The following is a 9,224-nucleotide window of genomic DNA, read 5'->3' as shown; positions in this document are numbered from 1 at the left end:
TACAATATGTTAATAACTATTCACATTTTAAAAGCAAAGGCGTTTAGACAATTGTAGGCAATGCAACATAATGCGATATTACTTATGACCAGAACGGTCATGTAAAGTCATCTAGTTCAGTGAATGGCAAACTACGGCCCGCGGGCCAACTTCGGCCCTCAGAAAAATTTTATCGGCCCGCCACAAGCTTTGTATTAATATTTTTTAAAAAATAAAATAATAACAATGTAAAAATTCATGATTTTAATAGAAACATGCGCATACATCTAGAATCTAGAGTTCAATTGATTGTTTGATATTTAAGACTTTTTTATTTTGCACAAAATTATGCTGAACGTTGAGTGTGCCTCAAATTAATTGACTGTTCATGTGGTAATAAATGTTTATAAAGACTGTCCTAAATGTAACCCAGTCGTCAATGTCTAAGTAATGCTTGTAGTTTGTAGATGGTATTTGTTCCAGTGAGCTTACATAGAGACAATGTCAAGAGTTCTTCAATTCCTTGCAATCTTAACTACATGAAGATATGTATAAATAACTTCCAGAGAATTAGGAAAGTGAAAAGTAAACATTTCTTCTTCCATGAGAAACATGGGTCTGCTTAATAGGAAATATTTGAAGATGCGATATGGTCTCAAATGTCCCATTTTTTCTTAGATCCTCTGTCAGCGGAACAAATGAAATGTTAAGAAAATCTGGAAATACAAGTAAAAAAAATCACTTTGTTAATGATATTATATTAAATATTTCGAGCCATAACTTCTTTTATTTGCCAATCAGGTAGATACAAATGGCCTGTGACATTCCATGAGGATGAATACACTGACTGAGGTGAAGGAGACGATGTTAGTAATTATGAATTTAATGAAAGGCGATTTTGTGGCGAAATTTAGTTTTACACAATGAATGTGTCATGCTCAGAGAATTTATGCAATGTTTGCATCTTCGTACATTTTCAGTAATGATACTTAGAAAAAGCTGTGATGCACTCACCATAGTTCACGCTTAAGAATAATTACATCTAAATTTGAACGAAGATATGACGTTATTCAAATAGTTGCATTTTCATGCATCCCATTAGTTTAGTTTTGACAACAGCAAAGCAAATACTAAAGCTATGTAATTTTCTAGATTACAAAAAAAATATGACCCGCAAGAATTTTGCCTGTGTCTTTTCAGCCCGACTCTAAAAAAACGTCTGCCCATCATCACGCTACATGATATTTGAAGGTGAATTTCCATGATAATTGATTTAGTAGTTATATTCAGTTTATAAATGAGTTCTTTACTTAAAAATATATTAAGATGCATTTTCACCTATGAGATAAAGGATGTGCAAACGTGAGATTGGAAATCGGTCACCCCTATATGGTGAAGTTCAGGTGACGTTAGGAGTAAATCATTTTAGAGTTTGTTAGCATGATATGTTTTAGGATAATATTAAAGAGGAAAGAGGAGAGGATGGATTGTTACAGCACTCTTATGGATATCTATATTAGTCAGTCTAAAGATAGGTTTAGCTTAGATAAAGCTAATTATTGTCAAGCCTGCCTACATCGCTCCGTCTTTAATTAGATAAACATTTTTGAATAATATATAGGGAGGAAAATGTTGTGTAAGGATTGCCTTCTGAACTGACGTGAAGGGTACATTCCTGACAGCGTCAGTCCTTAATTGACATATCAAAGTAAGAAAGAAATTAAGCGTTTCAAAATAGGTCATCTGAATAGTGATTGCAAACAAAGCTGTATTTTTTTTTCCGGAAGTTGTTTCTTTGTGTGCAGGTTTTTTTCCGGTTTATATGATAAGAATAATTAAAGTTATTTTGGTTTAAATTACACATGTACTATATTATAAAAAAAAAAATAAGTTTTCATGAAATAAATGCAAAAATAAAATATTTTTTGTTGTAAAATTTTTGAAATGATGAATTTAAACAACATTTTAGCAATATTATAATAATAATCAAAGTATTCACTGTAGAATAAGATTTATTCCTCACTCGTACTGCAATCATCTCTCTCTCTCTCTCTATATATATATATATATATATATATATATATATATCTTTTGTCTCTCTCTCTCTTTCGCTCTTGCAGTATACATACTATGTTCTATCCCCTAAAGGGATTACGCGCCAGCTTTTGACTATGAAAATTGAAGTTAAAATTACGGGCAGCAACCGTCGACAGATCATATTTAGTTCCCTCCCCCAACCAAAAAAAAAAAAAAAAACATTCCTGAATCGCCTACACAAAATTGACCTCAAACCAAGCGATCAGATTGAGGGACAGAGGTGAAGGTAACTGATGAAGTTGAATTAGTAAAATGGAGGGGGAGGGGGGAAACAGTTCATCACAATAAGTAAGTAAATTAAGTAGAGTTCCCCTTTCAGACCTTGTGGCCTACGGTTAACGAAAGTGTCATGAGGCCAGCACAACGACAAACCGCCTTAACCCCAACTTTTGTCCAGTACCCATATGGCGGGGTGGACTCAGAGGCGCCTAAAGATCCGAAATTAAAAATCCCTGTCTTCACCAGGATTCGAACCCGGGATCCCGGTTCGGAAGCCAAACGCTCAGCCACCGCGCCTCCTATCCGAATGTAACATTAGGAAAAACAAAACAAAACGATGATGAAATGACTCAATTTTAGATTTAGATCAGTTCAGAGTTATAGTGAGTATCAATGAAGATGGTCAAATTATGCTAGAATTCCTTTAAGAACTAGAAACAAAGATAACAAGATTACAAAGAGAGTTTGTGTTACACAAACTCAGAGGCGGCCCCCGTCGAAGTCGGATCCCTGTCGGATCTGCATATTCGCAAATAATATTCAAGAGGTGATTTAATTTTGATGTAAAATGTTTTACACGTTTCGGATGTTCCTTCAGAGTTGAAGATAATTACTTCCTAGTCCAAACCTCCCGCAGGACGACGGGGGATGGGAGCGGGCAGGGTTTGAACCCTGGGCCATCCATAAATCTGAACGACAGTCCAGCGCGCAAACCGCACGACCAGGCAGCCATCCGATGGTCAAAAGTAATAATGTTTCAAAGATTCATTTGCCGTAAATTTAAATTTAAATTTAATAAAAAAATAGTAGATTAGTTTTAGTATATTAAAACATTACAATATTGATCAAAACGTTTGGAAATGAAAATCTACACTTTTTTTTTACACTTTAAGTTTAGAAATTGAAATTCTACATCTTAATCTAGTCTAGAAATTCTAGATCTAGACTCTAAAATAATTTTAATTAGAATATAAATCCAGATCTAGATATACTGTAATAAAAATCTAGATCTAGTTTAAAAAATCTAGATTAGATCTAAATCAAGATATTCCTTTTTAAAACGCGAGTTACATAACGAGGCTTAATAAACATTACTATACCGAGTTCTTTTTTCATTTCATTTGAAGAATTAATTCCATATAACGTCAGAGGGAAAAAAAAAACACTACGTCACACGGCCTAGCTAGACTAAAAATCGCCTTCATCTATAAGAGCCATTTATCGAGTGTTCATAGACTTTGGTGCACCGAGTGCGTTCTTTAAGCATTTCATTTAAAGAATTCATTCCATATGACGTCAAAGGAAAAAAAACACTACGTCACACGGCCTAGCTAGAATAAAAATCGCCTTCATCATTACGAGCCTTTTATCGAGTATTCATAGACATTGGTGCACCGAGTGCGTTCTTTTAGCATTTCATTTAAAGAATTCATTCCATATGACGTCAAAGGAAAAAAAAACACTACGTCACAAGGCCTAGCTAGACTAAAAATCACCTTTATCAACACGAGCCATTTCTCGAGTGTTCATAGACATTGGTGCACCGAGTGCGTTCTTTTAGCATTTCATTTAAAGAATTCATTCCATGTGACGTCAAAGGAAAAAAAAACACTACGTCACACGGCTTAGTTAGACTAAAATATGTTTTCATTAATACAAGCAATTTTTTCGAGGGTTAATAGACATTGGTGCACCGAGTGCGTTCTTTTAACATTACATTTAAAGAGTCCATTCATATGACGTCAAAGAAAAAAAATTCCATTACCTCACAATAGGCTAGTACCGGTACCATAAAAAAAAATGTCTTTATTTACACGAGATATTTAACGAGGGTTCATAGACATTGGTGCACTGAGTTCTAATAGATATTATTTAAAAAGGATCAAAGCCACATTGTTTTTTGCGTTTTGTCTGTCAGTCGGTCTGTCCGTTATCTTGATATAAAAAAAAACAACTAAAAGTTATGAAAAATTGATTAACCTTTATTTTACGTTTCAAAACATCGCAATAATTTTTAGGTATCAACACAATTGAAAAGTTTATATAATAGATTGTTCCGGATGTTTGTATAAATAGTAAAAGAAAAAGAGAATTTCAGATAAATGTAATACCGTTAATTAAATTTTTTGGATGGTCTCGTATAAAAATTAGATGTACTACAGCCACGTGGAGAGATTTTCATACCTTACTTTGGTGTTTGGATTCTGTTTTCCTTAAAAATCGGAACATAATATTAACGATAATTAGATTTTTTAATGTTTTAGGTAGAAAGTTAAATGTACTGTAAGAGAGTAGTGAGTTAAAATATTTTTCATAAAAATCCGTAAAAACATTATTTCGTAAATGAGAAGATTATTTGTTTATTAATTAGAAGAGGGAGTTCAAACAATTATTTGGCGTTAGTAGATTTTTAAATAAATTCGGAAATTTCTGGCGACGATTTGTAAGAAACAAAATCCGGAACTTTCTTTATCGATTACAAAACTTCTATGTTATGTTTTACAAGAAAATTAAATGTCTAAATAAGTAATTTTCAGTAATCAATTCTAGTAAATTACTTTTTTTAAAAGCCTTATGCGATTTCAAACAATCATTAGGCATAATTCATGTTTTATAAAACAATATCCGGAACATTTTTACACTTAATGAAATATAAGTCAGTATAGAGATTATGATTTAGCATTAATATGCTATTTACATAAAAAACGGAACAACATATTATTGATAATGTGTTTTTGCAACGTTTAAGCATGGAAATTGAATGTAATATAAGTTAGAAGAGCAAACAAACATTTGTTGGCGTTGATTAGTTTTGCACAAAAAAATCCGGAACAATCAATTTTAGATACTTAAAACTATTGAGATGTTATGGGAGGAACATTAAAGGGTAAATCAGATTTTCAATAGCTTTTAGAGTTCTAGTTTTTTAAATCTAATCGTGACGGACAGACCGACCAACAGACAAAAAGCACAAAAATAAGCTTCTTTTATTCGGATGGGGGCACTAAACAAAAAATAAATAAAATCTGATTTTTAAAAAAAGTTTAAGGAATTGGTTTAGCACCTGATCATGTTGCGACGTTACGCTACTGCACGAAAATCGCTGCATAAAAAGTCCATTTAAAAAAATGTGCGTGATATTTACATACAAAGTGCATTATTAGCCTTTATAAACAAACAGAAATGTTTTCTTTTAATTTTAGCAGCTAGTTGACCAGAAAAAACGTCTTTAACTATTATTTGTATTTGTTGTAAACATTTCCTGTACATTTTAAAAATATATTTGACTTAGTGATACTAAAAATACACAAAAATTGTCCATCTTTGTTAGCATATTGTAACATTGCCTCCCTTACATTTACGTAATTGTTTTAGAATTGGTGTATTTTTATGAAAAAATCGCTTGCATAATTAATTTTATAAATTAAACGGTTTGCTTTTAGAAAACCAAAAGTAGCCGTTGCACCTAAACTTTTCAAGCCGGATTTAATGATGAAATAATATTTTTCATATCTCTTCTAGTTTTCGAGATCTGAGTGTGACAGACGGACAGACGGACAGACGGACAGACGGACATTTTGCACAAACCTAATAGCGGCTTTTTCCCCTTACGGGGGCCGCTAAAAAAAGAACTAAATATAAACAAACAAAGCAGGAAACCAAATAATGAAATAATGGATTTTTGTAAAGATACAAACATGAAATTATATATACGTTTATGATTATAAAGAACTAACAGGAAGAAAAAAATGTGAAATCATATTTTAAAAAATATAACAAAAGAATTAACATTAAAAAATGAAAACTAATATCAACAATAATAAAAAGAAAGAAGTAGTTTAAATAATAAAAAAAAAGAAATAATAATAAGGAACTTCTTTTGAGTCCGAAGATTAGTAAAGAGTAGACCTACAGTATGACACGTGGCTGCACAGTCCCAGTTGACGCTGACATCTTTTGCCATTCCCGGTTGATTTGGACGAAAAGAAAAAGGTCAAATATATAAAAAGAAAAAAATTTAAATATAAATAAGGAAACAAAAAAAAATAAAAATCATACGATGAACTAAAAAAAAAAAAAGAATAGTAAACTTACTTGAGTGGAGTGTGTCTGTATAGAAGTGAATAGGAATAAAATAAAATAGAAATATTTCCATGTATAAGTAATAATTCACTAGTAATAGATATTTCACTGGATTGAGCATGCCGGTACGTAAAAGGGCGCTCAATAAGCGACGAGGTCTTTCCAAAGTACGTTTCCATGGTCAACGGCATTGCATTATGACGGCGGGGCTTCGGGCGCTGAAAAAAAAAAAACCAACTATCCCTGACATCTGATAGCCTCACCAAATACCTACAATTTAATCACCTGATCAGTGATCAGTCAAGGGAGCTAAATTGATAAAATGCAGAGCAACCAATATATTTTTGAATTACTTCCCTTGACATATTCAGCGTTGTTTTGTTGTTGTTGTTTTTTTTGCGCAATCATATCTCAAGTCTGTGGTGTGACGAAGATATCTACATGTCAAGGACATTAGTAAAGTTTTTACAAGGGTATCTAGTTTAAATATTTGAAGACGAACAAGGACACCTTATCTATGTCGCGCGCTCGAGATTTGATGCGTCATGACTGATTACGTCATTACGCTCTAACCTGGTCAGCGTGACTCTCCACGTGATCCGTCATTGATTAGCTCTTCCGGAAGATGAAGGAAAACAAATGTCATGCGACTTTTGCGTCTGCGTCAGTAGGTCACACTTAATTTATATTTGTTTCAAGGCCAACATCGCTATCACTTCAAAGCAGTCGTATCCGTTACTACAGATACCCCCACGCTTGACCTTAGCGGCTTGGACCATGTTTACAGAAACGAAGAAGGAAATAACTATTTCTACGTTCTTACCCTAACCTCCCGCAGGGCGGAAGAAGACGTCAATCGTGGCGACAGTCAGAGGCGCCTACCACAATACTATTTGAATTGAAACAAGAACAACATATAATTATTATTTTTGTGTGTGTAAAGACAATAGCTCATTGATACAACTTATAATAATATATATAACAAAAAGTAATTATCATTTTTTAAAAATCTCAATTAAGATATCGAACTCATGACGTTCGATACTGCCTGCTCCTTGTACGAACGATGCTACCCAATTGACCAGCGGGCATTGTATAATTAACTCTTTCTCTCCGTAATTATTTACCACATTCTGGTGGAATCAACGCTGGTATCGTCAGTTAGGAGAGAAAAAGTTAAAGTATTTTTTATTGGTACTTTCATTATATAGACATCTAGAGCTAGATCTAGACATCTGATTTAGAACTCTTAAAAGATTTTGTCTAGATCTAGATCTACTTATAGATCTAGAATCTAGATGAAATATATATATATTAGATTTAAGTAAAAAATATACGCAAAATTTAGATAAGCTATCAAGAGATTATAAGTAACTATAAATTTAATAATTAAAGAAAAAAAACATTTTTCGGTACACTGCGGCTGACGACAGTATTTCTGTTACTCCTAATTATAGCCAAATTTTTTTATTTTTTTACTTTAAAAAAATTATGACGGTCAAACCAGAGTTTTCCCCGTCTTGCCAACGGGATAGTAATTCTTTTCTAACTGATACACATCAAGTGTTAAGTTTCTAGGGAAATAATTAGAGCCGTTTTACATATCAGCGTCCAGGGTCCAACTTCCATCAAGCTCCGTTACATGGCGGGAAGGGGGGTGTGTGAATACTTTTTTTTTTAGCTAAGTCATACGTCATTTATTAAGAACAAAGTAATCGATTTTATAAAAAGGTCTTTAGCTGCATTTAAGAGGAATTGTCTTTAAAACAAAAGGAAAACAATACTTATTTATGTTACTTGTTGTTGTTTTTTTTTTTAAAATACCTCTATTCAAGTGAACACTTCATGGAAGTTGGAGCCTGACCTTGGTGGGGGAAGTAAAGTTGGTTGGACGTTGTGCTGGCCACGTGACACCCTGCTCGTTAACCGTTGGCCACAGAAACAGATAACATCAACATCATCTGCGCCCATGGAACGCAAGGTCTAAAAAGGGAAACGTTATTTCTTTTTGTACATTCCATGTGTTAATCTAGTCATGCATGTTCATCAATGACTTTGGTTGACTTAGATTTGATTCTCTTTTATCTTAAGTTCTAGATTCTATCAGTGAAAAAGAAAAAAGTACTCTACAAGTATCGCTGTATTTTAAAGCTGAATGTTGGTATGTATTTATGTTGGGTGTGGGGGGCTGTATACATTTCTATTTAACACATAACGTTAAAGACTCTTTTAACTGATAACCGGTTATAATCAGCCTGTGTTGGAGTATAGAACTGATAAGCTGTTTGAAATATTTGGTCATTTATAAATATAGATATAATATCTGGTGCCCAATATGATTTTCACAAACCTAGAGGCCACATTCTTATATGCTTGAGAGTCATAAAAGCTGATTGCAGAACTAGTGAGAAAGATCCTAGCAATGGAGATGCTACAGAAGGATCCTAGGTATCATTTTTGAAGACCACATCACAAACGAAAAGATTAGTGACAGGACTACTACAGCGATTGGACCCCACGATGACCTGATATCTATTGTAGAAAAAATGCAATCTAAAACTCTATGACCATATTACGAGGTCTTCGGGGCTTGCAAAGATTTTCCTTCAAGGAACAGTACCAGGAAAAAAAGAAGAAGAGTCAGACAGAGAAATGATATATATATATATGTAAATATATTTAAATCTCTTCTATAGAGCGCAAACATTTCATGGTTGTTTCCAGCATGGTCAGTCTGCTAAGGTCCAATCTCTTTAGTCCATTTGTCGACCAGTGGGAGATGGTTTTCCGTGCTGCCTTTAGGCGCTCAGTAAACACAACATTGCTGGAGTAAGGATTCGAACTCA

General features: G+C 33.4%; 1 long non-coding RNA gene across 1 annotated transcript; it reads right to left on the bottom strand.

Annotated features, from left to right (window-relative positions):
- Window positions 1-228: 228 nt before the first annotated feature.
- On the bottom strand, window positions 229-6,665 carry LOC129927184 (uncharacterized). Its single transcript, XR_008778780.1, has 2 exons — window positions 6,391-6,665; window positions 229-695 (listed from the first exon to the last, which is right to left on the bottom strand). It is a non-coding gene; the product is annotated as an uncharacterized LOC129927184 (long non-coding RNA).
- Window positions 6,666-9,224: the final 2,559 nt, after the last annotated feature.

This window comes from Biomphalaria glabrata, chromosome 7 (genome assembly GCF_947242115.1).
Source record: "Biomphalaria glabrata chromosome 7, xgBioGlab47.1, whole genome shotgun sequence".
Classification (NCBI taxonomy): Eukaryota; Metazoa; Mollusca; class Gastropoda; family Planorbidae; genus Biomphalaria; species Biomphalaria glabrata.
The sequence above is the reverse complement of the archived record's forward strand: the minus strand, read 5'-3'. Positions and strand labels throughout refer to the sequence as shown.